We start from the raw sequence: 26365 nt of genomic DNA on the forward strand, positions 1-26365 counted from the left end.
ATAATAACGTTTGTCACAGATAGCCACGTTTTGTTATAGCCCCTTCCATCAATTTCACCAACTCGGTGGTGAAATAATTCGGATTTTGCTCATGTTTGATTTTATAAGATGTTCCCCTTGGTTCGACGCTATTTTAACAACTAATTACAAAAGCACAATTTGACGGGAGGTAATATTCCGCTTTTCATGGCTATGTAAAATAAGGGGTATTCATTTTACATAGTTTTGAAAATGAAAAACGGTCCCGGGATGTTGTTGAAATGTACTGTTCCCTTCAAATCATACAGTTTTATGATTATCGAGAAGTACTGAGATCCCAAGAAGATGAAAACTGAAGCAATAAACAGTTGAACAAAAATACGTTATCTTATGAGCATCAGCAACATTATATGGAATCGATAATGATAACTAATCTTCAATTCCATTTCCTAAATACTGAAACAACGGATCATTGAAGGTGAAATCTAGAGGAAATTTGCTATAAAAGTGTCTGCCAGCCCCGGTATTTGTGTCCAGGACAGCCTCTCGCTTTCATTCCATGAGAACGTGAACCAAGTTGACAAACTTCCGTCACAAACAGCAACACACACGCACAAAGTAATAAAACAGCACTAAACATTTCTGCGATTCGATTTTTTTGCAGTCTATTTTTATTACGCCTTATAAACTACTAACACCCTATGATTTAGGACTTAACAACTTCGGTCACTTGTCACCAACATTGTCCTCTTTCACAACAATGGCTACATATCTACATGACCATAACTAAACCGGATGAACCACTATAAAACAGCCAGACCACCAAGAAAGCGAAATTACAGCGGATCAATAAAAGCTCTAGCATCGAACTATTACAATCGTTTCTTTTTTTTTTTCGGGGTGCAAAATCCGATTCTCGTGTCGAACTTCGAACCTGCTGAAATCGAACAAAAAAATAGCAACATAACGACAGAAACTAATCGAGTGGCGGTATAAATAATCGGAACCGAAACAAAGGCAAATTTCGTCGCGAAATCATTTGTCCATACGTCCATGATTTTGGTTGATCTTCGATTCTTTGTACTCGAATATTACGCAATTTGTATTGTTAAATACACTGCGTTCATAACTCTATAGGACCACTCCATTTTTCTGAGTTTCCAGAGAGATGTATGAATTCAGCTAGATAGAATTAGAATTATATAGTGTAGGATATGAATATAAAGTCTTCAAATATAAGACTGGCCATTTGAACTTTATTATTGTGTTCAGGCGCGAGACATTTGAAAAACAAAAAAAAACAGAGTTTTATAACTATAGCACCAGATGGAAAAACTCTCACTCTTTTACAAAATTGACGTCAATTTCACGTGAAATACAATAAGTTTCTAATTTGTAATTCAACTTTAGTTCTCAATCAGCTAAAATGACCAAACAATTTCAAGGTTATGCTCGTTGTGAAGGTGATATTTCAAACTAATAAAAGTCACAGGAGGGTTGTGTCCGGAACACGACCGCATAGTTGACGTAGGATTCCGTTAGGCTATCTATTGATTCCGGATATCTTTGAAGAATTACATCGTTAAACTCTTTGATAATGATTTGGTGGCCCTGAAAAGGACCGTTTTGATGGTTAATGGATATTGTTTGTTCACTCCACCACTGTTTACCGAATGATGATGACAGACGGATGGTAAACAGTCGTTAGATGGTGCGTATCAGATAAAAGATACCGAAGTGAAACGAGATGTGATGAAAACCGCCCTCTGTAATCCTAGACGAGATGCCTCCTGTGTTATGTATGGATGAAATAAAGAAAAAAAAATCACCAATGTAATATAAGATAATTATCAATACCGAACACAATTATCAATTTTGCTTATCAGTAAAAACATGTTACTTTAATAAAGAGAAAACATATTCGAAATGGAAAAAGTAATTTTCTTAAAATAATTTTTACTTTGTATGTGTTATTCAACCCAATGCGAATTTTAATTGGACTAACGACAACTAATACTATATATAGCATATGGGAAATCACTTTTGACGTAGGATTACGTCTTTCGGGAACATATTGGGGTACAAATCGAAAATTGAAAATCGAGCACATCGTGAAAATTGTTCAATTTCAAACGCTTATTGCTCAGTCATTTCATGATGGATTGATGAAATTTTTGCGTCAATCGATTTCGGCACTCCATAACAATTTTTTATATTGAAGAATACAATATATGTCATGAAACTAACTATCGAACAATTGAGAAAACTCAACCCCTATCCTCACGGAAAAACGCACTTCTGATTGGTCGAAATTGACGACACATGCAGCGGGTCCCTATCAGAGACATCAAAACCAAGTTGTTAGTCATGGACGAAGTGTTAGTCATGGACGTAGCCACGTTCGGTTCCAGTTGTTCGCCTTGTTGTACGCAATTCGTGAAGAATCTTAACGCTAAAGAATATGAGACCCAATACCCTAGAGCATCAGCAGCCATTCAAAACAACCCCTACGTGGATGATTATCTCGATAGCTTTGATACGTTCGATGAAGCATATCAAGTAGCGGAAGAAGTGCGAATAGGTCACCAGAGAGCCGGATTTGAAATCCGGAATTGGCTCTCCAACTCAACAGAACTGATAAGTCGTTTGGGGAAGGTTGAAGTAGAAGCCTTCAAGTGCCTCAACAACGATATAGAAGAAGAGTGTGAACGTGTGCTTGGGATGGTGTGGTTTCCAGTCGAAGATGTGTTCCGGTTTCAGTTGACACTCCGTGAAGAAATGGAGGATCTATTGCGAGAAAAACGCGTGCCAACAAAAAGAGAGGCTCTCCGCCTCGTGATGAATGTGTTTGATCCCCTGGGATTAATATCGATGATTGTGATACACGGTAAGATCCTCATACAAGCCATTTGAAAGGCGGGAACAAGTTAGGACGATCAGGTTCCACCAGAAATATTTGTTGGTTGGCAACGCTGGGTGAACGCCTTAATGAAATTAGAAACGATTGAAATCCCACGCTGTTATTTCCCGGACCACGAACCGGTGAGTTACAACAGATTGGAACTGCACGTTTTCGTAGACGCGAGTGAGAACGCTTATGCTTGTGCTGCGTACTTTAGAATTGTAGATCGAGGGTCGGTGAAGTGTATCCTGGTTTCTTCAAAAAGCAAAGTAGCTCCGGTAAAGTTGCTTTCAATACCGAGGCTTGAACTACAGGCGGCGGTTATCGGTACTCGCTTGGGAAAAACACTTGTGGAAAATCTCCAGTGCGGTGTTGGCTTGGATCCGGTCAGGTCATCGACGATACAAGCAGTACGTATCCTTCAGAATTAGCGAAATTCTGAGTGAATCCACCATAGCAGAATGGCGATGGGTTCCTACCAAACAAAACGTTGCGGATGAAGCGACAAAATGGTGCAAAGGCTCGGAGTATGACCCTACTACTAGGTGGTTTAAGACGCCAGATTTTTTGTACAACTCAGAGAAAGAATGGCCAACCCATAAAAATACAATTTTTGATACGTCCGAAGAAATTAGAGCAGTTCACAATATCCATCGGAGCAAGAACGAGCAAAACATTATCGATTTTAGTAGATTCTCAAAGTTTGAACGGTTGGTGAGAATGGTTGCTTAAGTTCATCGTTTCATTACCCAATGTAAATTCGGGCGCAGCTATGGTAATTCTTCGATTAGCGTTTTATCCAGAGAAGATTTGAAAGAAGTTGAATAAACAAACTACCGGTTAACACAGATGGAAGCTTACCCACTTGAAATCGTGATTATGCGGAAAAAGTTGAAAAGATCCTCGGATCAACAAATTCTGTTAGAAAAGAACAGTGTATTGTATACACTGTCGCCGTTTCTGGACGAATCAGGAGTAAAGGGTGTGTCACATCAAATTGCATCACGGAAAAAACGCTGTAGAAATTCGCCCAGTAAACCGATCCTTTTGAAAATTTTAGACAGTAAAATAAAAACTATTAAACAACATTTGGCATTTTCTTTTTATTCATACTTCGAGCCCAAGCCCGTATGCTCGCAACTTCCTCTTTACCCCGTCCATAAGGTTCTGTACAACGTCAGGTTGTAGTTTTTTTTGAACAGAAATCCATTTTCTCTTGAAGTCCGCCTCCGATTTGACAACTTTTGGGTTCTTCCGGAGGGCCTGCTTCATAATCGCCCAATATTTCTCTATTGGGCGAAGCTCCGGCGCGTTGGGCGGGTTCATTTCCTTTGGCACGAAGGTGACCCCGTTGGCTTTGTACCACTCCAACACGTCCTTTGAATAGTGGCACGCAGCGAGATCCGGCCAGAAGATGGTCGGGCCCTCGTGCTGCTTCAATAGTGGTAGTAAGCGCTTCTGTAGGTACTCCTTAAGGTAAACCTGCCCGTTTACCGTGCCGGTCATCACGAAGGGGGCGCTCCACTTTCCGCAAGAGCAGATCGCTTGCCACACCATGTACTTTTTGGCAAACTTGGATAGTTTCTGCTTGCGAATCTCCTCCGGAACGCTGAATTTGTCCTCTGCGGAGAAGAACAACAGGCCCGGCAGCTGACGAAAGTCCGCTTTGACGTAGGTTTCGTCGTCCATTACCAGGCAATGCGGCTTCGTCAGCATTTCGGTGTACAGCTTCCGGGCTCGCGTCTTACCCACCATGTTTTGCCTTTCGTCGCGGTTAGGAGCCTTCTGAACCTTGTATGTACGCAGGCCCTCCCGCTGATTGGACCGCTGGACGAATAAACTTGACAAATTCAGCTTATTGGCGACATCCCGGACCGAACTTCTCGGATCACGTCTAAACTGCTTAACTACGCGCTTGTGATCTTTTTCACTGACGGAGCATCCATTTTTGCCGTTCTTCACCTTCCGGTCGATGGTTAGGTTCTCGAAGTATCGTTTTAGTACTCTGCTGACCGTGGATTGGACGATTCCCAGCATCTTACCGATGTCCCGATGTGACAACTCCGGATTCTCGAAATGAGTGCACAGGATTAATTCACGACGCTCTTTTTCGTTCGACGACATTTTTCCAAATTTACGAAAAATTGACAGTGAAGCATGGCCAACGTGATCTATACACTCTTATCTGATTATAAGCGAAAGCTGAAGATATAATTCCTAAAAATTAAATTTCTACAGCGTTTTTTCCGTGATGCAATTTGATGTGACACACCCTTTAGTACGCATGGAAAGCCGCATCAGTAACGCACTGTATGTCTCCTACGCAACCAACCAATAACGCAACAATTAGCTTTCGCCGTGTTAGCTCGAAAAAATCGTATGGATCGTAGCTTATAGCCAAACCTCGCCGAACCGAAGATTCACATTTGAGAAGAATGCCTGAAATCAGTCTACATTCGTTAATTTTATTCCTCTCAAACATATGCACAATTCGTCGCACGTCAACATCAAACGAACCATGAACTTGATTCCCCCTGTTGCAAAAATTTGCCTTTAGGTAATGAAAATAGCAACGGACGGCGCTTTTTTTTGGCCATTGCCCGTGCAACACATGTTCAACAAGGAGGGCTTGGCTCTGGCAAGCAACGCAAAAAAATGCACAACAACCGCAGAGCAAAAAGAGGGCTGAGCATGATTTTTTATGATGTGCAGACAGCAGATCTGCATTCAAGTGAAGAAATTGCTCGGAAAGAGAAGAGGGAAGAACAGTTCGACGGGTAATTAGTTGCGGCTAATGATTTTGACAAAAATAAATAAACTTTTTTTTTGTTTGCCCTCCGTGTCTCGTGCCACTGGCTGACAGGACGTGATATGGTTTGCGGCATTTTCGCAAATATTTTTTGCGTTAGATATATTGCGTTATTATTCCAACTGGAACTAATGGTTGACAATATTCGACTCTTTGGCGTATTGCTGCATTTATAATGATGCCGAAAGAGATTTATAGAATTTGAGGTACGTTCGAGGCCAGCCTACCGCATTTTCATCGAACTTACCCAAATACACCATCATTCGAATTCACCCCAACAGCCCACATTTTCAATTTAACAAATGAAGTATCTAGTGGTAATTTATTACAACCTCTGATAACAGCAATTTTCTTCCGTACCTGACTTCTTGTTCAACCGAACCGTTTTCATCCTTCGCCCGGTTGTGGTAGCCGCTGAATTTGCTTAGTTTATTGTTGGGCACTCTCTGATGGTTGGCACCTTCCGCGTGGAATAGAGGCATGCTTCATCGCACCGACCGCGTGCAGAAACTGGTAATGAACATACGCTGCAGCAGCCTGTCTTTCGCGAAAGACACACACATCCGGTCTGGGTAGAGTTTAGCGTATATTCACTATTTTATGATAGATAAACTGAGGTTAGCTAAGTTGGAAAACAAACGCCAGCCTCATCAAGGGGCGGTCCCACAAATCCTCTGCTGCTACAGCTGATGGCTGATGGTGCCGGTAGACGGGAAGATTAATAATTTAATTATCAATAATAATCAAAATAATCAATTTGAATGAATTATTAGAATTAATTAACCGTTGCGATAAGATTTAATGAAGATTTATTCCTGTGTAGCTGCAAGCGAACAATGGTTAAAATATCAATGAAGTAACTAGAGATTTGTGATTAACCTGAGACACGTAAGCTGTTAACCGATGCATAACGGCCAAACCACGGCATCCAATGCTCGGAAAGTCATGCTTGATCGATTAATCCCTGATTGACAGGCTGGCCTTTCCGAACCCCAAACTAATTGAATGTACGAGAAGAAAACAACGGAAACAAATCATAATCTGCATAATGGCGCCTGTCATTCTTCGGCGCTGCCACTGAAATTCAATTACAGAGCTCATCACTAGAATAGCGTCTGCAACCACATTCGACGAGACTGCGAAGAAAAACACTCGTTTCCGTTTGGTGCTTTTAGAGCGTAGCGCATGCTGTTTGCGTTTATTCCATTTTCTTTATTATCTTTACGTTTACGTTTCATTCTGATGCTTGCTTTCTGCACTATTATTATTTTGCTCAATTATTCTCTTTGTACTGTCGATAACTTTATTGCTTTTGACGTAGAACTACGTCTTTTATAAAGGGTACCAAATCAGAAAACAGGTCACGTTTTTATGAAACAAAGTTAACGGTAATAACTATTTTTGCCGCGAACGGATTTTGAAGATTTACATACCAAACGAGTCGGAAATTCCCTAAGATTCGTTTTTTATGCTATACATTACAATCCCTGATGTATGGTTGATGTACGATTTAAATTGATGAAAACTAGAAGGATTTCCATTTTCCCATACATTTGTTCTTCTCATTTGTGTGCTTCCCTACCCATGCCGTCAATAACGAGCAACTTATCGGCGATCAACGAAGGGGAATGATTTATAGTCTGCGTGAACGAAGTAAGAAGAAGAAGAAGAAGAAGAAGAAGAAAAACAAAGGGGAGTATTTGCCTAGAGCATAAATATTGGATCTCGTTGAGGCAAACTTTCTGTATCGTTCTAGGTAAAGATGTCTAAATTTTTCATTTACTCGATGATCGATCAATCGTGGGGCCATTTTTGAATATTCGATTCATTCGAATAATTTGAAAGACAATTATTCGATTAATCGAGCGAATATTCATTTCTTGCAATAATAATAAACAGACATTGATAATAAAAAAGATTATGATGTCATAATTTTAAAAGTTACATCAAATATAATTCTAAAATAAACATGGTGCAGAACAATGGTTTTTGAATGAAATGGTATTTCAATATACAGCCATTCAATGGCAAACATGCCAGACGATATAATTGTTCTCAGACTCGTGGCCGAGTGGTTTGCGTCCCACACTATCATGCCGGGGGTTCGGGTTCGATTCCCGTTCTGGCCGGGGATTTTTCGTCAAATAAAATTCTTCCGGCTTGCACTGTGGTCACGCGTATTCTAGAACTTGCCACTCCAGAGTAAATTCAAGGCGTGTTATTCGGCATAGAAATTTCAACGAAGTACTACTAATAGAAATGACACAAGTAATACTACGTTGAGAAGGCAAATATTCCACTGGAACGTTAGTGCCATCGAAGAAGGCATTTTTGTTTCTAATCGCAAATTTTAGACCCGTATTTTTTAATGTTGACATAGGACTATGTCTTTGATTTCTATATAGGGGGGTCACTCTACGAAAAATGTAACGATTTATTAAGAGTTTTAAAAAAGCATATTACTCAAAATCGTTATCGCGACACAAGTTGTGTTATATACCATTAGACAGGAAATTTATCCAGCATTTTTTGTTGCTTAAAACATGAACAGAGAATATATAAAAAAAGTTAACAATTTGACGATTAAAATGAGCATGTTTTCTTTCGATTGCACTAACCACTTGCTTTTCTCCCCGACGCAACGACCAATCTTTTTACCTAAATTCGGGCGTTAGCTCACATTGTGCGTTGATGTGTATAATGAATTATTCTCCATTCCATTCTTCCATTCTTTGTTTTTGAGAGGCTTTAAACTTTGCAGTTCATTCGCCTCTATTATTCTTCATTTACTGATAATAGGCATTTATCAGTTATTGTATTGTATGTTGCGATATCATGTCATGATATCGAGCATGTTGTTTAGTTATGTAAAAAATGCAATTAATTAATTTAACTGGCTGCTGATTTAGAAGATCGAAGGGGTATACTCGCGCATATCAGATTATGAAAGCTTGAGTAGTCGCGATCTTAATATTATGCTCCCCACTTGAATGCACTTGCCCGTTCTCCTTTCCCCTTCCTATACGTAAGCAGAACTTAGCACTCAAAAAGATCAATTCACTACAGCATCATGTACATTTTTGAACAAAACGTGGTTGCGGATTCTACCACGTTATCTCATCTAACCCGTTCAAGAATACAAGCTCATACAGGAAACGGTTTTTTTCAGGGCTTCCATTTCCATCAAAAGAGAAAAAATACAGATTTTGAACAATGATAAAAATCAATTCAAATGCAATTACTACAAACAATCACAGTCCCGTTCGTGCCCCTAGGCTCAGACCCATCAACTTTTTTTATTAGGAAGCTCATTTCCATTTTAGTGTGGTCCGCAAAATCCAGTTTTTCGCATTTTTCCCAAAAATGACTTTTTTTAAAATTCATAACTTTCTTACTACAAAACCGATTTAGATGATCGATATATCAAAGTAAAGCAAGCAAACAAGAAAAATATTACGCTTGCTCATTGATTTTATGTGTTTTTTTTTTATTGTTTTAATGGCTTTGAATTTTGAAAGAATTGGGGAAGATTTTTTTTTCATAACATATCCAAAAATCAGAGATGTGATTTTTTTCGTTTTTAAGTTATGAATTTTCAAAGTTAACCGATGGTTAAAAAAAATTAATTTTTTCCCTACTTTTTCCAAAAATGTCTTTTTTGAAGAAGTCATAACTTTTGAACAACTGGACCGATTCAGATGATCAATATTAATAATAATTGAAATTAATGATCTATTTTTTTTTTTTTTTGAAAAAACATCACATTTTCGAAAATTTGGATTTTCATTTTTATAATTATTGATTGTGTTAGTTTTTCATAGTTTTCTCGGTTAAAGATAGAGGACGCTACATTCTATTTTTTTTTTCTTGAAAGCTAAAGTTTATTTACATAACATATCCAAAAATCAAAAATGTATTTTTTTTCCTTCTTAGGTTATTATTTTTCAAATTTAACTTCGTTCAATATTCCTTTGTAACTAGATTAGATCTATGAGACTAAAATCCAATTGTTTCGCAAAAGTAATATTTTGTCCAGAATGACTAGCTCATTGGCTTCAATTTTATATGTCGATCATTTGTATCGGTCCAGTAGTTCAAGAGTTATGAATTTTTGAAAAAGTCATTTTTTGGAAGAAAAGTCAAAAAATGATTTTCCGGACCATCGGTTGAATTTGAAAAAGCATACCTCAAAAGCGAAAAGAATCACGTCTCTGAATTCTGGATATGTTCTATAGAACATATCTTTCTTAACTTTCAAGAAAAAATATTTAAAAATATAGCGTTCTCTAGTCATGAATACAACAAGAAAAAAATACAGTTCATAATCACGAAAACAAAATCCAATTTTCATGCAAGTGTGATATTTTCCTAAGAAAAACCCACAAATTGTTTTTAATTTGATATATCGATCATCTAAATCGGTTTAGATCAAAAGTTATGAATTTTCGAAAAAAAAGGAATTTTTGGAAAAAGGCGAAAAAATGAATTTTTCGGACCACCCTAAAATGGAAATGAGTACTACTATATCGGTTTTGCAAGGAATGGCTGTATATTGATGAATTTACCATTTAATGATTTTTTGCGGACGGTTGAAAGGAGAGTAGATCATGATCAATATTTGTATAGCCCTAACATACAATTTTTTTCTGTTTAAAATATATTCGATGTCCTCGTCAAAACACCATAACGGCTAAACAAATTTTGCAATGTACTTTTTGAAAAAATGGTTCCTTTTTTCAATTATCGCGATTACTGTGATAATTTTTCGATGTATTCATATTTTGATTTTTTATTATTCGATGCAAAATTACTCGATTAAAATTACAGATATTCGATTATTTAAATTAATCGAACGACTAACCGTCTTTGTTTCGGATTGAGCTTTGGATGCGACCAAATAACTTACTCGCTGATGTCTTATTTATTTGAGGAATATCAAGCTTAACCATAGTGAATGTCGTGCTGGAATGTTGTGAGTTATTTGATTCGCGTGCCAATCGCAAAAATGCCTTCAACAAGGATGGCATTTGCGCTAATCTTGATCATAATGAAGCAATGCAACCCCTGTTCGAGGTTATTGTGATTAACAGACAGAATTTAATTCGTTTATTTAGTCACCAAGATGGTAAATGTCGTTCTATAATTTTATGTGTGAGTGGTAGTTTTTCCAAAACTTTCTCCACTAAGGATAACAGCTGCGCTTTTCTCGAGCACGAGAAAGTAACGCAACTTTTTTCGAGACCATTAATATTAACAGAAGCGTTTCTTTTGAGAATAGCGCAAAATGATGGGAAGTGTTGATATCGCTAGTCGCTTCAAGTCACCAATGTATGCAATGTTTGCTCCGTATGCATGTAATGTTGAACGGTTGCTTGGTGCTGATTGGTTTTCGTTGTACGATAGTTTGTCTAGAGGCGTGATTCCACTGAGACAATACTAAATAACATGTAGCATGATATTTGATACTTGCAACTATTGCTATTGTTGTTCTTTCCATTCGGTTGCCAAAGAAAGATTGATGTAGTTCTGAGATGTGGAATAATGGTGCTGGTGCAACAAGTATATAATCGCCTGTAGCCGAGTGTATGTCAATTGCGAAAAAGCCACCGGAATAGCGTTCGAGGTACATTTTCAATGCATTGACATGAAACAAAGTGCGGCATGCGATCAGCTTGTGTATTGTCCTGCGAGGGCAAGAATGAATCATCGAACAATTATCGTCAACTGATTCTACATTAAAAAAAAACACTTTCAGGGCGACCAAACCATTTCACAACCATTCCATACCACAGTAATTCCTAAAATTTCGCAGCATTCTAAAATAATATCCGAAATTATTAACAAGCGACTTGAATAGAATAACAGCGTAGTTCTACGCCAACAATGTGGTCGTGTCTTGAACACAACCTCCTATATATTTTTTGTTAATATAAAGTTTTGCGTATTCTGATCTGACCTTCGTTAGATTTATTCATCTGAATTGCGGTGATATACTTCTACCAATCGGCGGTAGACACATTTTGCATATTCATTTCCTTTAACCCATTTCTGACTTCCCGAAATTCGGAGCCTTATCTGCACCCGTTGATCTCCCCGTGTTCTTGCAGTTCCTAGAACAAAACGAAGGATCGGTCAAAACAAAAACCAAATCTCATTTCCTCTCGTCCTCTCCGTCTCTGTCACTCATTCTTTCAGACTACCTCTCTCAATCCCCCATCGCGGATGACATATCGCACCACAACGATCTTCCCGTGACTGCATTTCATTGGGTTTTATTGGTTTCTTTTCCTTCTTTCGCTCCCACTTCTTCCCTGGGTGGAGTGAAACAGAACATACACGTATACATGGGAGAGAGAAAGCGAGGGTGTCAGTTGCAGTAACACGCACGCACTGCACCATCAAAGGTGCATGAAAAATTATGTGAGTGAAATATTGATCTGTTTGTTTGAGGATCGAAGCGCGAAACGGAACATATGTATGTACGATACTCACGCGCTCTCTATGTGGCTGCATCGTACCCCCGGCGTGGCCAGCCACTAAACGCCACTCCTTTGGCTTTGGCACGTTTTAATTGGGTGTAGTGCTGGTCAACGGGGACAGGGCAGTGCTGCATTCAGGGTGGGTCGGGCTGCGACACATTTTCCTGAAAAACATTTTTTTCATTATTACAGCTGAATTGCAAGATGAGCCTAATAATAAAAATAAACAGGTGTGATAAAAAAAATCTCATAACACATCTTGAATGTATTCTGGAGTGGCATGATGATGTGTGACGCTACCCAGAGGAGCAAACTGAGTTGTAAAACTGAGCAAAAAGACGAAAAAAACGAACAAAAACCTTGTTAGAGTATAGTTATGCGAAATTTTTTTTATTTTTAAAAGTTTCTGGTACACATTATTATGTTTTGTGCTTAAGATCAATTTTTCAACCTTTCTTCTTACTTATCGTTGCTCAAACTTTTCCCTAAATACGGCTCATTATCCTTTGATCAGCTGTTTTCCCTCTTATTGGGATCCTAATTCCGTTTTAACAGTTCCACTCGGGGAAGTCCAAAAAACGCTCGAAAATATTAATGTGTCCAAGGGCGCTGGAGTTGATGGGCTACCAACGTCTTATTCTTTTTTTTGGCTTTAAGAGGGTTTAAACTTTTCAGTTCATTTGCCTCTAGGGTCCTCAAGCACTGTGCTTCCTCATTGGCTTCTCCTGTTGATTGTCTATTCTAGCAAGCAGCTCGAATTGCTCCTATCCACATATCGGGCAGGACTCATCGCGTCGAAGACCAACGCGAACTACCTGAAATTTGGATTATCATTTTGATTATGTCGATACGGATAGGACCATTGTTTTTCTTTTACAGTTTTTGCCTATTAATAATGTTCGATTAATAGAAATTCATGCCAGCAACAGAGTCAGTTCGCTTTGATTTTGACGTAGGACTACGTCTTTCATTTCTATACCGGGGTGTAAAATCAATGTTTCGAAAACGAAAGCGTTACGCCGAAGACCGAGATTTTGAGTGTTAATAGCTCCTAAACAACTGAACGAAATGGTATGATAAACACTTCATTCGAAAGATAAAATGTCTACGCGTTCTATACTTGTTACTTTCTGATCCAAAAACTTGTTTCAATAGTCTTAAATTTGCTTTCAAAATAGGCTATTGAAATCACCAATCGGTATATAAGCGAGCGCCGCTCGGAAATCCACTCAGTTCTAATTGAACAGCGATTGGAGCATGTTGTCGCTGTTGTGGTGAAGCTCTTCATTTATCATGAAAGCGCGGATGAACGGTGTCACCAAGAGCCTGTTTGTGCACCTTAGGCCAGAAGGGAATCCATCAGGAGGAGAGTGATGCTACAAACGGTTCCCCGGGAAGATCTCGAAGCAGCCGTTACACACACACACACATACACGCACGGAATTCTTTCCGTTTGGATCGAGAAAGATCCGGAAAATAATCTGGCAGTTCCTCTAGGAATTTAAAAATACATTCATGTGAAAGAGTTTATTTGAATGTTTTCTATCCATGTAACACTGTGACCAAATATGTTTCAATCAAGTGCTATTAACAGATGGTTATCGAGTTAGCATTAACCACTGGTGGGCTTCCAATATCGAGGAAAATGTGGAAATATCTAATCGTTACTGAAAATAATCTGCCAGTTCCTCTGGGAATTTAAAATTACATTCATATGAAAGAGTTTATTTTAATGTTTTCTATCCATGTAACACTGTGACCAAATACATTAGGTTTTGTGATTTTTCAATGAATCGCAATCAACAGGATAGCTTCTGAAGATTATTCTTCCCCATCAGTAGGATATTTCCGTATCCAATATTGGATGCATAAAACCTTGTGCCTCCAACGTAACGCTCTCGTTTTCGAAGTTCTCCAAATATTCATTCATTCAGAATGAATTCAGATTCAACTTCATACAAATGATCTCTAAATCAACGATAGTCCTACGTCACCCTTGCGGTTATACCATAGATATAACCCACTTCCTGTTTTTTTTAAAAATACTTATATCTTAATTTAGTTAAACATACATATTATTTATTATATAAATCGGCCTGTTCAAGTCTTTGTAGGGGTATGAGGTGGGTCATGATCATCATCATCATCTATCTATTCCGTGTGTCGAAGACGTCAAAATTTTAGTTTTTTGCAAATCGAAAAATCATCCTATAAGGGAGTACATGAAATCGCGGTTTTCAAAAAAATAACCGAATGTCTTAAAATTGCACGTCGAGATTTTTTTTGGTCAGAAATAAACTTTTCTGGCACTCGGTCGTTTTTCCGGCTGAAAAGTCTGCATACAAATAAGCTGTAAAGGATTTTATTTTGAAATAATCATTTGGGTTTAAAATTCAACTTATAGATGATGTTTCAGACTTCAAATTTTATGTTCTTTGACATCAAGTACTGTTACCAGGGCTCGTCATTTTCTAATATAAGAAATAAAGATGATTTTTCATTTGCTCCTTTCATTTTAGCCAGAATCATTTTCGATAGGTTCATTTTAGTCTATCACTGTAGAGTGAATTATCTATGAACACCGGAACTTCGATTCTTCTAATTCGTTTCCCTTCAAATGTGGAAGGCAGAAGCTTTCTTTGACTGTTGAAACTGCTTGAATCAACTATTTATATACATTATCATCGTAGAAATGTTTCATTTCGTGTGCGAAAAATCTCCCAAACGTGGTATTAAGGGGGTTTTCTAATCTAGAAATTTGATGAAAATCTTTTTTTTCTATATTTCTGTAGTTCAGACATTTTAAGAATATACCTTAGAACGGGTTTTTCGAAAATCTCATTATTTATCGAGTTATAGCCATTTTAGTGATGCGGTATCTAACCTGGTATGGCCATAACAATTAACATCAAACGCGTTTTTCTCGAAACTAGTTTTTTAAAACTGGCGTACACGATATTTCAAGTTCTACTGAACCGATCTACGTCGATTTATGTCGATATGAAAACAATCTGTATGCATCTCTATATCGCATGAACCTATAAACAATCGTAATTTCTTCGCTTTACTATTTTTGAATAATCGGGAAACTTGGAAAAAAATGTTTTAAACAGCATTTTTTTTATCGTCAAAAACAGCAAACATGGTTTTGACGTGGTTTATGCGATAGCGGCGTCTCTACTGATTCAGAATCTTTTCTTTTTTTTTGTTTCAGATAACCAGAAGGGCTGGAATCGTGTACACCATTGCACAACATTTTTATAACCCCCTTACTTGATCAACTTGTAACTATTCTAATTATGAATATTTTTATTCGTTCAATTTTTGTTTTATTGCTAAAAGATAGATAAACAAATAATAATACAATGGATACTAAAAATATTCTTTGTCTTATTTTTCCGGAGCTAGAAAAAACGTCCGAAATTCGTGTCTCTACACTAGAATACCCCCTTGAAAGAGACATACGATGGCATTCACGCTTACCAATACACCATCTGCGGCGATCGATTAACCATGCTGACCTGCGATGGGTGGAACGATCAAACTTTGGTAGAAGAAAAGTAGCGTAGTTTGATTTTTTTATTTGAAAAATCATCTTATTATTCTGTTAGTGTTCAATCAATATTATACAAAGCAAAAATATTCATTTAAGCTTCCACATTTCCAAATACGAACAGCCCTGCCTTCTGCTTACAGGTTCAGTTCCGCGTCGATTTATATGGACTGACGCTGAACTTTTTGAAAAATGAAAAAAATCACAGGAGGGTTGTGTCTGAGACACGACCGCATAGTTAACGTAGGATTCCGTTAGGCTATCTGTTGATTTTGGATATGTTTGAAGAATTACATCGTTAAACTCTTCGATAATGATTTGGTAGCCCTAAAATGTGACGTTTTGTTTGGTTGCTGGGTATTGTTTGTTCACTCCACCAGTGTTTACTAGAGATGTGCCATCCGCTCATGAGTTGTTCATTCGAATCGCTTCATCATAGTGAGCGGATTCGGATCGGCTCGCAATCAAAAAAACGCAGCTCATCAGCTCATTACGGAGCTGGAGCTGATGAGCTGTTGAGCTGTTGAGCTGATGAGCTGCTGAGCTGATGAGCTGTTGAGCTGTTGAGCTGATGAGCTGTTGAGCTGATGAGCTGATGAGCTGTTGAGCTGTTGAGCTGATGAGCTGCTGAGCTGTTGAGCTGTTGAGCTGTTGAGCTGTTGAGCTGCTGAGCTGCTGAGCTGTTGAGCTGCATAGCTGTGGAGCGCAAAAGCTGCAGAGAGTGAATTGCGAGACGCGAAAGGATTTTTCGTCTCCCGCGCATCATGGCATGACGTCAGTTTGTTTTCGTGTATCCCTCTTCGTACTTTAGCTTCAGCAGAGATGCCAGATAGGAAAAAAGGTTTTTGTTTTGAAGATATTCAATCGTTCGTTACATCATTAAATTTTTCTTATATGGCCAAACAAAATAATAAATATTATTATCTGCTTGTAAATAAATTTTATATATTACATTGTTATTTAAACATTACTGTGGAAACACATACATTTATTTCCGCGTGCTGAATCAAAACAATTCAGAAAACCACCCGGCATAAATGTTGATGATTGATACTGGTCCTTTTGTTACCTTTGTGATCGTGAATAATTATTTCTCGTTGCACCTATTAGTGGATTTGTTTTTGCACCTATTAGTGGAGGCATTTTATTTGGCTACTGCTGGTTTTTCTGTTGTTTAAGTTCAGCATATCCTAAGCATCTTCTATGTTGGATTTCAGCATTCAGTATTTGTAGTATATTATATTATTAGAATTCATATCAGTTCTAGTTTTTGTACAATTACAAATTAAATTCGTTTATTTTTTGCTTTCCGTCTATTAAGAAAATGCACACTATGCAATGTCCCATGGTGATTACGTTTCATATGCAATTGTGTGGACAACTGCAAAATTCAACTGAGCTCAAGAGCTGTTCCAAATGAACAGCTCACTTGTATGAGCTGAACGGCTCTGAGCCGCTCACCATGATGAGCTGATTTGCCCATCTCTAGTGTTTACCGAGTGATGATGACAGAAGGATGGTAAACAGTCATTGGATGGTGCGTATCAGATAAAAGATAGTGAAGTAGAACGAGATATGATGAAAACCGCCCTCTGTGATCCTAGACGAGATGCCTCCTGTGATATGTATGGATGAAATAAAGAAAAGGAAACATACCAATGAAATATAAGATAATTACCAATACCGAACACAATTATCAATTTTTCTCATCAGTAAAAACATGTTACTTCAATATAGAGAAAACACATTTGAAATAGAAAAGTTAATTTTCTTTTATAATTTTTACTTTCTGAGTGTTTATTCAACCCAACGTGAATTTTAATTGGACTAACAAAACCTAATACTATATGTCGAGCATATGGACAATCATTTTTTCTAATATTTCTTCACTTTCCCATTTTTTTTCACCACATGAACTTTCCTTGGATAAAAATGAACACAACAAAACATACAGCTAAACCAAACAACCTTGGTTTTTATTTATGAAAATTGAAATAAATCGTTTCATATATCAAGTCATTTTTAACACAACTACTACCATATACAATTTTACACTTGCACTTGTGCTAAATTTTTCACAATACACGATCGGTCATTGATATGAAATTTCACGAAGCAACCAACATTAAAGTTCCAAATTTAAATTTTATTTGCAAGAATGATTCGTATCACCTTACTTGCAATTCAAAAATCCCCCCGACTTGCATATATTTGCATTGCGATTTCCCCCAGGCAACTTGGTTTTAATGTCTCTGTTAGGGAACAAATTTCGGTGGGAGCAAAAGCTCCCACTACCTTTATATATTTGCAATGCTGATTTCCCCCAGGCAGCTTGGTTTTGATGTCTCTGTTAGGGATCAGCCGCATATGTCGTCAATTTGGTCCATTTAGAAGTGGGTATTTCCGGTAGGATACGGGTTGAGATTTTTCAATTGTTCGATAGTTAGTTTCATGACACATATTATTTTCTTCAATATAAAAAATTGTTGTGGAGTGCCGAAATCGATTGACGCAAAAATTTCATCAATCCATCATGAAATGACTCAGCAATAAGCGTTTGAAATTGGACAATTTTCACGATGTACACGATTTTCGATTTTAAATTTGTACCCCAATATGTTCCCGAAAGACGTAATCCTACGTCAAAAATGGTCTGTGTTCAGATGTGACTACTTTCTGGTCGAATTTCTGACTTTTCATACAATAAATATCTTCGAAAGCTAGGATCGATATTGTGCCAGTTCCGCTTGACTCGTGCCCAATATCTCTTTATACGGCGGAGCTCTGAGGTGTTGGGAGAGTAGTGATCGAATACAACAACTAAAGGCTCAGACTGTAACCAAAATTTAAAAAAACCGCTTACATTCATTGACACTCACTTGATTTGCGTTGGCTTAGTAATCATTACTTTGAAGTCGCATCCGAAATTGCATTTATTCGGAAAGGAAGTAAATTCGGAAAGGAAGTTCTAGTGACGAACGAGCCAAAAAGTTGAAGGTCACTTTGATACAGCATATAAATAAAGTTTTTTAGTAGAAAGGTAGCAAACATAACTCCTGGACATTTTATCTTTTGAACGAAGTATTCGTCATAATTCTTCGTTTTTCCGGCAAAGAGATATTACCGCTCAATATACTTTTTTATGAAATCCGGTGACCCTGCGTTGGTTTCTCAAATAAAAATAATTTACTGATATTAAAGGGATAAGCCAAAAATAAAATTTTTGAGACTTCATAACCTATAAGAGCTTGTACCTAATCCGTCTCGATAACCGCTCCGTTCAAAATTATTATCGACACATCGTTTTTCGCTAATGACTCTCTTCGGACCGGTAGCAAAATAGAAACAGAAGTTGGCCAGGGCGAGCAAAGTATTTATAGCACTTGTACTCCCAGCCGACAACATGCATCAACCGCTGAACAATCATAACTGAATGGATTTTCAAGCAGGTACCCATACATAAAAAAAATGTGACCTCGATAGTTTGTATCGAAAGTTTTTAAGCTATTGAAGCAATTGTTTGGGTTATTAAGTGACAAACATGATTTATAAATATTTTATCTTTCAAATGAAGCATCACCCCTCACCCCTTGGGTGATTTATCCGTTTTCAAAAAACTCAAACTTTGACCGCTGTGCGACACAAGTAAATGAAGTCCGATTGAGCTGATATTTTGCATAGGGTAGTTTATCGTGGGAATCAACATTTTAAATTAAGTTCGCTTTGAAAATTCGAGTGTCACTTTTTTCCCATACATCCATTGGCATTCTACTGTACATATACAATGGGCATTGAGCACAATAAAAAACATTACAAGCAAGGTTTATTCTATGAGTTGATAAACAATTATGTATAAGTGGAGGTGATCTGGCGTAGTGGTAACATTCATGCCTCTCACGCTACAGGTCACGAGTTCAATTCTCACTCCCGACAGTCGTCCAAAAATGGAAGTAAAAGTGACGAACCAGCCAAAAAAGTTGAAAATCACTATAATACAAAAAAAATGTATAAGTGTAAAGTTGGCTGCAAAAAATACACTCAGAAATTCGAATTACCTCTTGAACAGCTCAATTTATGAGATGGTGTGTCGCAGGCTTCGAAGATTACTCTGTAGTATTCGAATGACGGTCAATTGTATTAAAGAATTTTCTAAAATTCGTTGGAATGGATTAAAAAAGAACATATTTTATAATAAATTTTATAAACTACTTTATTAAATCTATAATAATGACTTTAGGCTTTCATTGGTTCGCCACCGAAGGGAGAAAAGTCAACGGAACATTTTTCTCCAATAAGGATGATCTTCAGGAACAAATTAGTAATAAAACCTCAACCGTAGCATTGTAATCATCCAACACATTTTCAATTGCAATCTCAATGAAAAGTGTAATCGTTGAATAAATTGAGTGTCATCGTTAATTCACATTGAAATAAAATTCCAAGGCCTCCATGTGCTTAGTTTCATTAGCTGTATTGCGAAATCAACACAATTAATTAAGTCTTTTTTCGCATTTCACCTCGCTCCATTCTTCTTATATGGTTTGATGGCGGTTGCATTAAGTTGTTATACAACGTTTTTATCCACAGTAGAATGCATAAATTTTATGCGAGTAATCATGGTTACCTGCTACTTATCGCTTGAATATAATTACACTGTTTTTCTTCAACTTCAGTGTCAGGGTCTTTGTCGTGTTGTACGTCAAAAGAACAAAAAAATGTTTCGTTTTCGTTCTTGTTCTTCATTCTGAAGCCTGCCTTGTTGGTTTGATTTGAAAAAGATTCCGACTAGATTCAACCCTTTAACTGTTTACGTCGAGTATACTCGTCAGAATGATGCGAATTTTCGCAAAATGTAAGCGACTAAACAGACAGAAAGAAGTTCTCCAAACAAAATTAAACAATTAAATTGTTAAAATGTATAAACGTATTCAAGAGAAATTTCAATTCCCCTGGATTAGGACCTGCCCTCCAGAATCGTCATAACCTTTGAGCCGGAAAATGATACATGCGGCATTTCTACCTCTTCCAGTTTCAACGCCGATGACAGCGCGATTGCGGGACCGATCATCCGCGCATATGTGCTTTATGTTATGTATGCACCATTCATTTCGTCGCTACACCGCCCTGGCCGTTTCTTCGCAAGGGGAGGGCTGGCAGTGGAACGCTTAGAACTTCACAAACACCGTGGCCGTGGCGTGGTATCTGGCGCTGGAGAGGGCCGGCGGTAATAATAATAAACGTACAAAGGATGCATTCGGTTCCTCGGATGTGCGGATGTGCGAGTGTGTTTGTTCGTTGGTGTGTTGTATGCATACGCGAGGAATCGAAATGTGAAATCGGTGCAAGGATAGGCCTAGGCCAGTATGCGTTTGACTTCGGACCCGAAAGGATGAGTGATGCTGGGCCGGTATAGATCGATGTCGGTTGCCGGGTTGATTTGAATAGGAGAGGAAGTGACGAAATTGTACGAAGTGAATCATATTGGTTTGGGTTCAGGTTTTGAATCATAGGGACTTTAAACTCTGAGAGTTCATTCGTCTCTTAACATAATAGTTTATACAAATCAGCTGGAATTCAGTGGATGTGATAAATAGTGGCTGTATATTTAGTGAGAGCTGATGATACCATGGATTTATTTACAATATTGCACCAGAATCAGTGAAAATATAAAAGAAGGTATTGATTGCAAATAATTCACTAAATAATAATTCATCAATCCGTAATCTTTACTTGAATGTCGTTCCACACACAACAGTTCGAAAGTGCACGGTTCCCAAAACAAGAAGAAAGAATTTCTCATTCTCTCTGGGAAATTTCAAGTACAAAGTAAATAATGTACAGAACGCCTTTGCTATAGTGATCCTTTCAATGAATGAAAAAACAATCCTTCCTTCTCTACCGAATGAACCAAAAAACATTGATAGCATTTTAAACCCCATATTTTAAGCTCATTTCTAGAGTATATCTGCTTTATTACTTTACAAACAAAAAAGATGACTTTGAGGTATTTTTTCCATGTAACATATTACATCAGGAATAATATCAACAATATCAAGTTTTCTGTATGGCACATAGATAACACTGCTTTTGGCGGACCCGTTTAATCACTGTATGATACTAGAGTAACAAATAAAAATAAATCAAGATGTCAGTTTTCTTAACTCTTGGATTAGTTTTATCATCATCAATGTTTACTATCAGATCTACCAAATGCTGTAAACACCAATAAAACTAGCAACACAAATATTGCCGAGTGCGTGTAACCGGTTTCACTGATTACAACTTTATTGTGAAAAAATGGTTATAAATGAACCATAAAACATATTACTCGTTGCTCGCCACAAGTTTTTTTTCATCTTTTTGACAAAACGCAAATACGGTTACAGTAACGGCCTTCATCTAGGAATCAAGCTTTTTTTATGTCTTTGCAGCCATTCCATGCCAAACCGATATAGTGGTTCTCAGACTTTCGTCAAAAGTGATAATTTTGTTCTTTATCGCAAAACATTAGACCCGCTTTTTTTAATTTTTTTTTATTAGCGCCCATTTCCATTTTAGGGTGATCCAAAAAATCTTTTTTTTCCACTTTTTCACAAAAATGACTTTTTTCAAAAATTGCCTAACTTTTCTTTTATTGAAGACAAAAGTTTTGTGAGCTTAGAAAGAGTAGCAGTCTGATCTTCCACGAGATCTTTCAACTATTTTCATTTAGAGATTTTGTTTCACTGGCCATGTGAAACCGCAAAAAAACTCCTTTGCTCGTAAAAAGACAGAAGTCATCATCTTCGGGGGTATTTTCATGGATCGCCCAAGAAATATGTTAAATAAATAAATTTCACGTGTTTTTATTTATTTATATTTCGAAGAATCACAATGGTTTAGTCATAAACGTAACTGTGACAAGTGTCCTGTTTTTCAACTACGACCAGATGGTATCCCTAAGTTTGTGTAATTCTTTTTTGACGTAGAACTACGTCTTTCAGGAAGGGTGCCAAATCAGAAAACAGGTCACGTTTTTATGAAATAAAGTTAACGTTAATAAATACTTTCACTGTGAACGAATTCTCATGATTTGTATACCAATCGAATCGGAAATTCTCTAAGATTTGTTTGATACACTATACATTACAATTCGCTAATCTCTAAACGGTTTAAATATATGAAAACTGGAAGAACATCATTTTTTCCCATACATTTTTCCTGTCGATTTGTGTGTTAACCCTACCCGTATTTCGAATGCTTATAACTTGAACATTTCTTAACAGATCGGAAAGATGTTCGCATCAATTGATAGGAAATATTTCCACGCGTCTATCACAATTCATAAAATGTTATTTTTCATGAGATGAACAATTGAATAACTGTAAAAAGTCAAGCGTTATCCAAGTTTCGATTGGCCCGATTTACGGTTTCCCCAACACAGACTTCGAAATCGATGTACCTGTGGAAATCCGCTTTGCAAATATACATGCAAGTCGGGGGTATTTTTGTTTCCACCGAACTGTGTTTCCTTAACACGGACTTCAAAATTAATGTGCCTAGGGGAATCCGCTTAGCAAATACATGCAAATCGGGGATATTATTTGGTGCTGAGTACGTTTGTACTCGCTTATCGTTGATTTCAGAGGGAAATGTAAAATACCATGATCGTTTGAGAATTCTTCCGTTCACATATTTTGGTAGTCCTGGGCATCATATCAAACATAAAAGGACGTTCATCGAATTTATTTTCAACGAAGAACATAATCTATTACAAAAATTTCGATGCATTCTAAAATAATATTCGAAGTGGTAAACAAGTGGATTGCTTAATATGATTGCGTAGTTCTACGTCGAAAATAAGCGGTCGTGTCCTAGATATAACCCCTTACAATTTTTTATTTGTTAAAACAGAGGAAAAAGTTCAACTGATATATTCTAGCGTCCAAGATCATAAAACCTATCTTTTGGTGAGAAGTAAAATTGATCAATAAGATGGGCGAGCGCTCACATGCCGCTCATTTGAGCTGGTTCGTCGGAACGGGCGTACGATCCACGGTTCTTCACAAACTGTGCTTCAGTTCAAAAACGAGCCGCAATCCAAAAAAAGCCGCGGTTCAAAAGAGTCTACGCTCAAAAAAGAGCCGCAGTTAAAAAAAAACAAAAAGTTTCTGCCCTAAAGAGAGCCGCTGTTCAAAAAATAGCATCAGTTCAAAAAAGAGCCAAAGTTCAAAAAAGCCGCAGTTCAAAAGAAGTTCGGCTCAAAAAAGAGCCGCGGTTAAAAAATGAGCCGCAGTTCAAAAAAAAGCAAAGAGTATCTGCTCAAAAAAGAGCCGCGGTTCAAAAAAGAACCTCAGTTAAGCAAAGAGCCTCGGTTCTTAAAAGAACCGTGGTTCGTGGAAGAACCGTGACGCAGTAGTAGAACACAGTTAGTTATGAAAAATGCAAATCCAAAAAAAGACGCCACCACAAAATGGTGATGTATTTTTTTTTCAAAACCACGTCAAAACGAAGTTTCAGTTCCTGCCAAAATGTCAGTTGGATACTTATGATTTTGAACGCTAGCATAAATTTATGAAATTTCATTCGTTTTTATTAATTCGATTATGTTTGGGTTTTGAAATAATAGTTCATTTAGTGAGTGATGAAAATAACTGAAACCATTATTGACTGAAGGTCTATTGCTGAAAGTGAAATCGATCAATTGTTACAAAATGTTTGTGAGCAGTGAATGGTTGAAAATGGTAGTAGCTTTGTGGTACCGACTGAATAAACTTCAAACAATGCAGAGTGTGCCTAATGAAGAATAACATTACTGTAGAGGGGTGCCAGGTGATTTTTTCAAATGTCTTCACATGGTACGTGAAAATGTCTTCAAATATCTTCACATAGTACAAAAAATGTCTTCAAATGTCTTCACAGACTTATCGAAAAAACCAAAATTCATAGCTTACATTTGGACAAAGTTTGATATATATATATTAATATATATTAATTGCCATTGTTATATATTTCACAAAACTTGCCTTGAGATTTTGAAGTTTATTTCAATAAATGTGAACAAAGAACGGCGAACTAAATTTCATGAGTTCAGAAATGATAATTAGCCTGATATACCGTTGATTTAGTGAATATCGCCCCGGGTTTTCCACAAAAACGGAACTGTGATAGCTCAATTTATTTATTTCAGCTTTGAAGTTTTGGTTGTAGCCCAAACCATATCCATAAAACTGATTAAACTGGAATACCTTCGTTTTGTGAAGTGGTCGTTTGAAAGATCTAGATTAATCTATTGTCCAAATTAATAAAAATACAATGGAACAATGATTCAAATTTTCTAGTGCAAATAAACTAATGTATTCTAGAGACATTAGAGGTCCCTCGTTGTTGAATTTATTCTATATACTTGTGGATTTTCTGCTTGGAAAAGTTTGAAAAAAGCGAGTGAATGACCCCGAGACTAGCTTTGCGCAGTGGCGATATCATAACCATTGAGGTTTATTTGAAGTGTGATTTTTGCTAGTTGAACACTAAAAAACCCGAGACAAAAGTCCTAAGTTGATTACTAAGAACAAAAATAAACAAGTGACACTGATAAAAAAGCGATCGAATGACACTGATACAAAAGCCCTACTTCCTTTGACAATCTTTTCGGCCAATAGTTAGAAATTTATGAAAATAATATCTCTCAGAATTCACATATGCTATCATACTGAAATGTCTTCACATATTTCATAATGTCTTCAAAATGTCTCCACAAAATCAAACGCCTTCACAGTAAGTCTAATGTCTTCAAAATGAAGCCATGTCTTCAAACCTGGCATCCCTATTACAGTGCCCGGGCACTCATCGTGAGCACCCACTTCACAAGCACATTCGTGTTTACGACACTGACTCCGAGTTGCGCCGTTTGGGAAGCAAAAATGATAAACTTTTATGCAAGCCAGGTCGCTGAAATTGTGAATGGTGTTTATGGTGCCGATACCAGTAAAATACGTGCAATTTTATATTTTTTTAAATAATTTTTTAAATTTAAAAAAAATAATTTTTTAATTTTTTTTAGTGCAGCACATTAAATTTAGATCTCTACTGTCAACAAATAGACCGTTTAAAGCTAGAGATTGACCAGAAACGTCCACAATTGGCCAACCGAAGAGGGATTGTGTTCCATCCGAACAACGCAAGGCCACACAACTCCGGGACCTTGATTGGGATGTTCTATTGTATCCACCATATAATCCGACCCTGGCACCAAGCGATTACCACCTCTTTTTCTCGCATTGCAAAACTTCCTTAGTAATAAGATACTGATAAGAAATTGGGATGAAGAGTAGATTGTAAAAATCAATTGCTAGAATTCTTCGCCAATAAGGACAATGGCTTCAATGAGAGAGGCGTTATGAAAACGCTCGGCCTCATGTTGCTGTTTGAGTTAAAGACTATTTAAGAAATACCGGATGGGAAGTTCAAATTCACTCGCGTTAGGCTACGGTTACTTTGGATAGGAGAACGTACGAAAAGTTGATTGTACGAATAGAAACAAACAATTTTGTTCGATAGAAGCTGACCTCAGCCGTCGCGATTGAAAATGTGTTCAAACATAATAGGAGTAATGAATAGCAACTTACGTTTACATAATCGTATCACTTACCTCAGTGAATCCT

The 26365-nt window shown here is 37.3% G+C and overlaps 1 protein-coding gene and 1 pseudogene across 1 annotated transcript in view; both read left to right on the plus strand.

Annotated features, from left to right (window-relative positions):
* LOC129764351 (uncharacterized) overlaps nucleotides 1–26365 on the plus strand; it is a 283887-nt gene that overhangs the window by 157634 nt on the left and 99888 nt on the right. The window lies entirely within an intron of this gene.
* Nucleotides 25164–25248, plus strand: LOC129772250 (U4 spliceosomal RNA; annotated as a pseudogene).

This window comes from Toxorhynchites rutilus, chromosome 2 (genome assembly GCF_029784135.1).
Source record: "Toxorhynchites rutilus septentrionalis strain SRP chromosome 2, ASM2978413v1, whole genome shotgun sequence".
Lineage (NCBI taxonomy): Eukaryota > Metazoa > Arthropoda > Insecta > Diptera > Culicidae > Toxorhynchites > Toxorhynchites rutilus.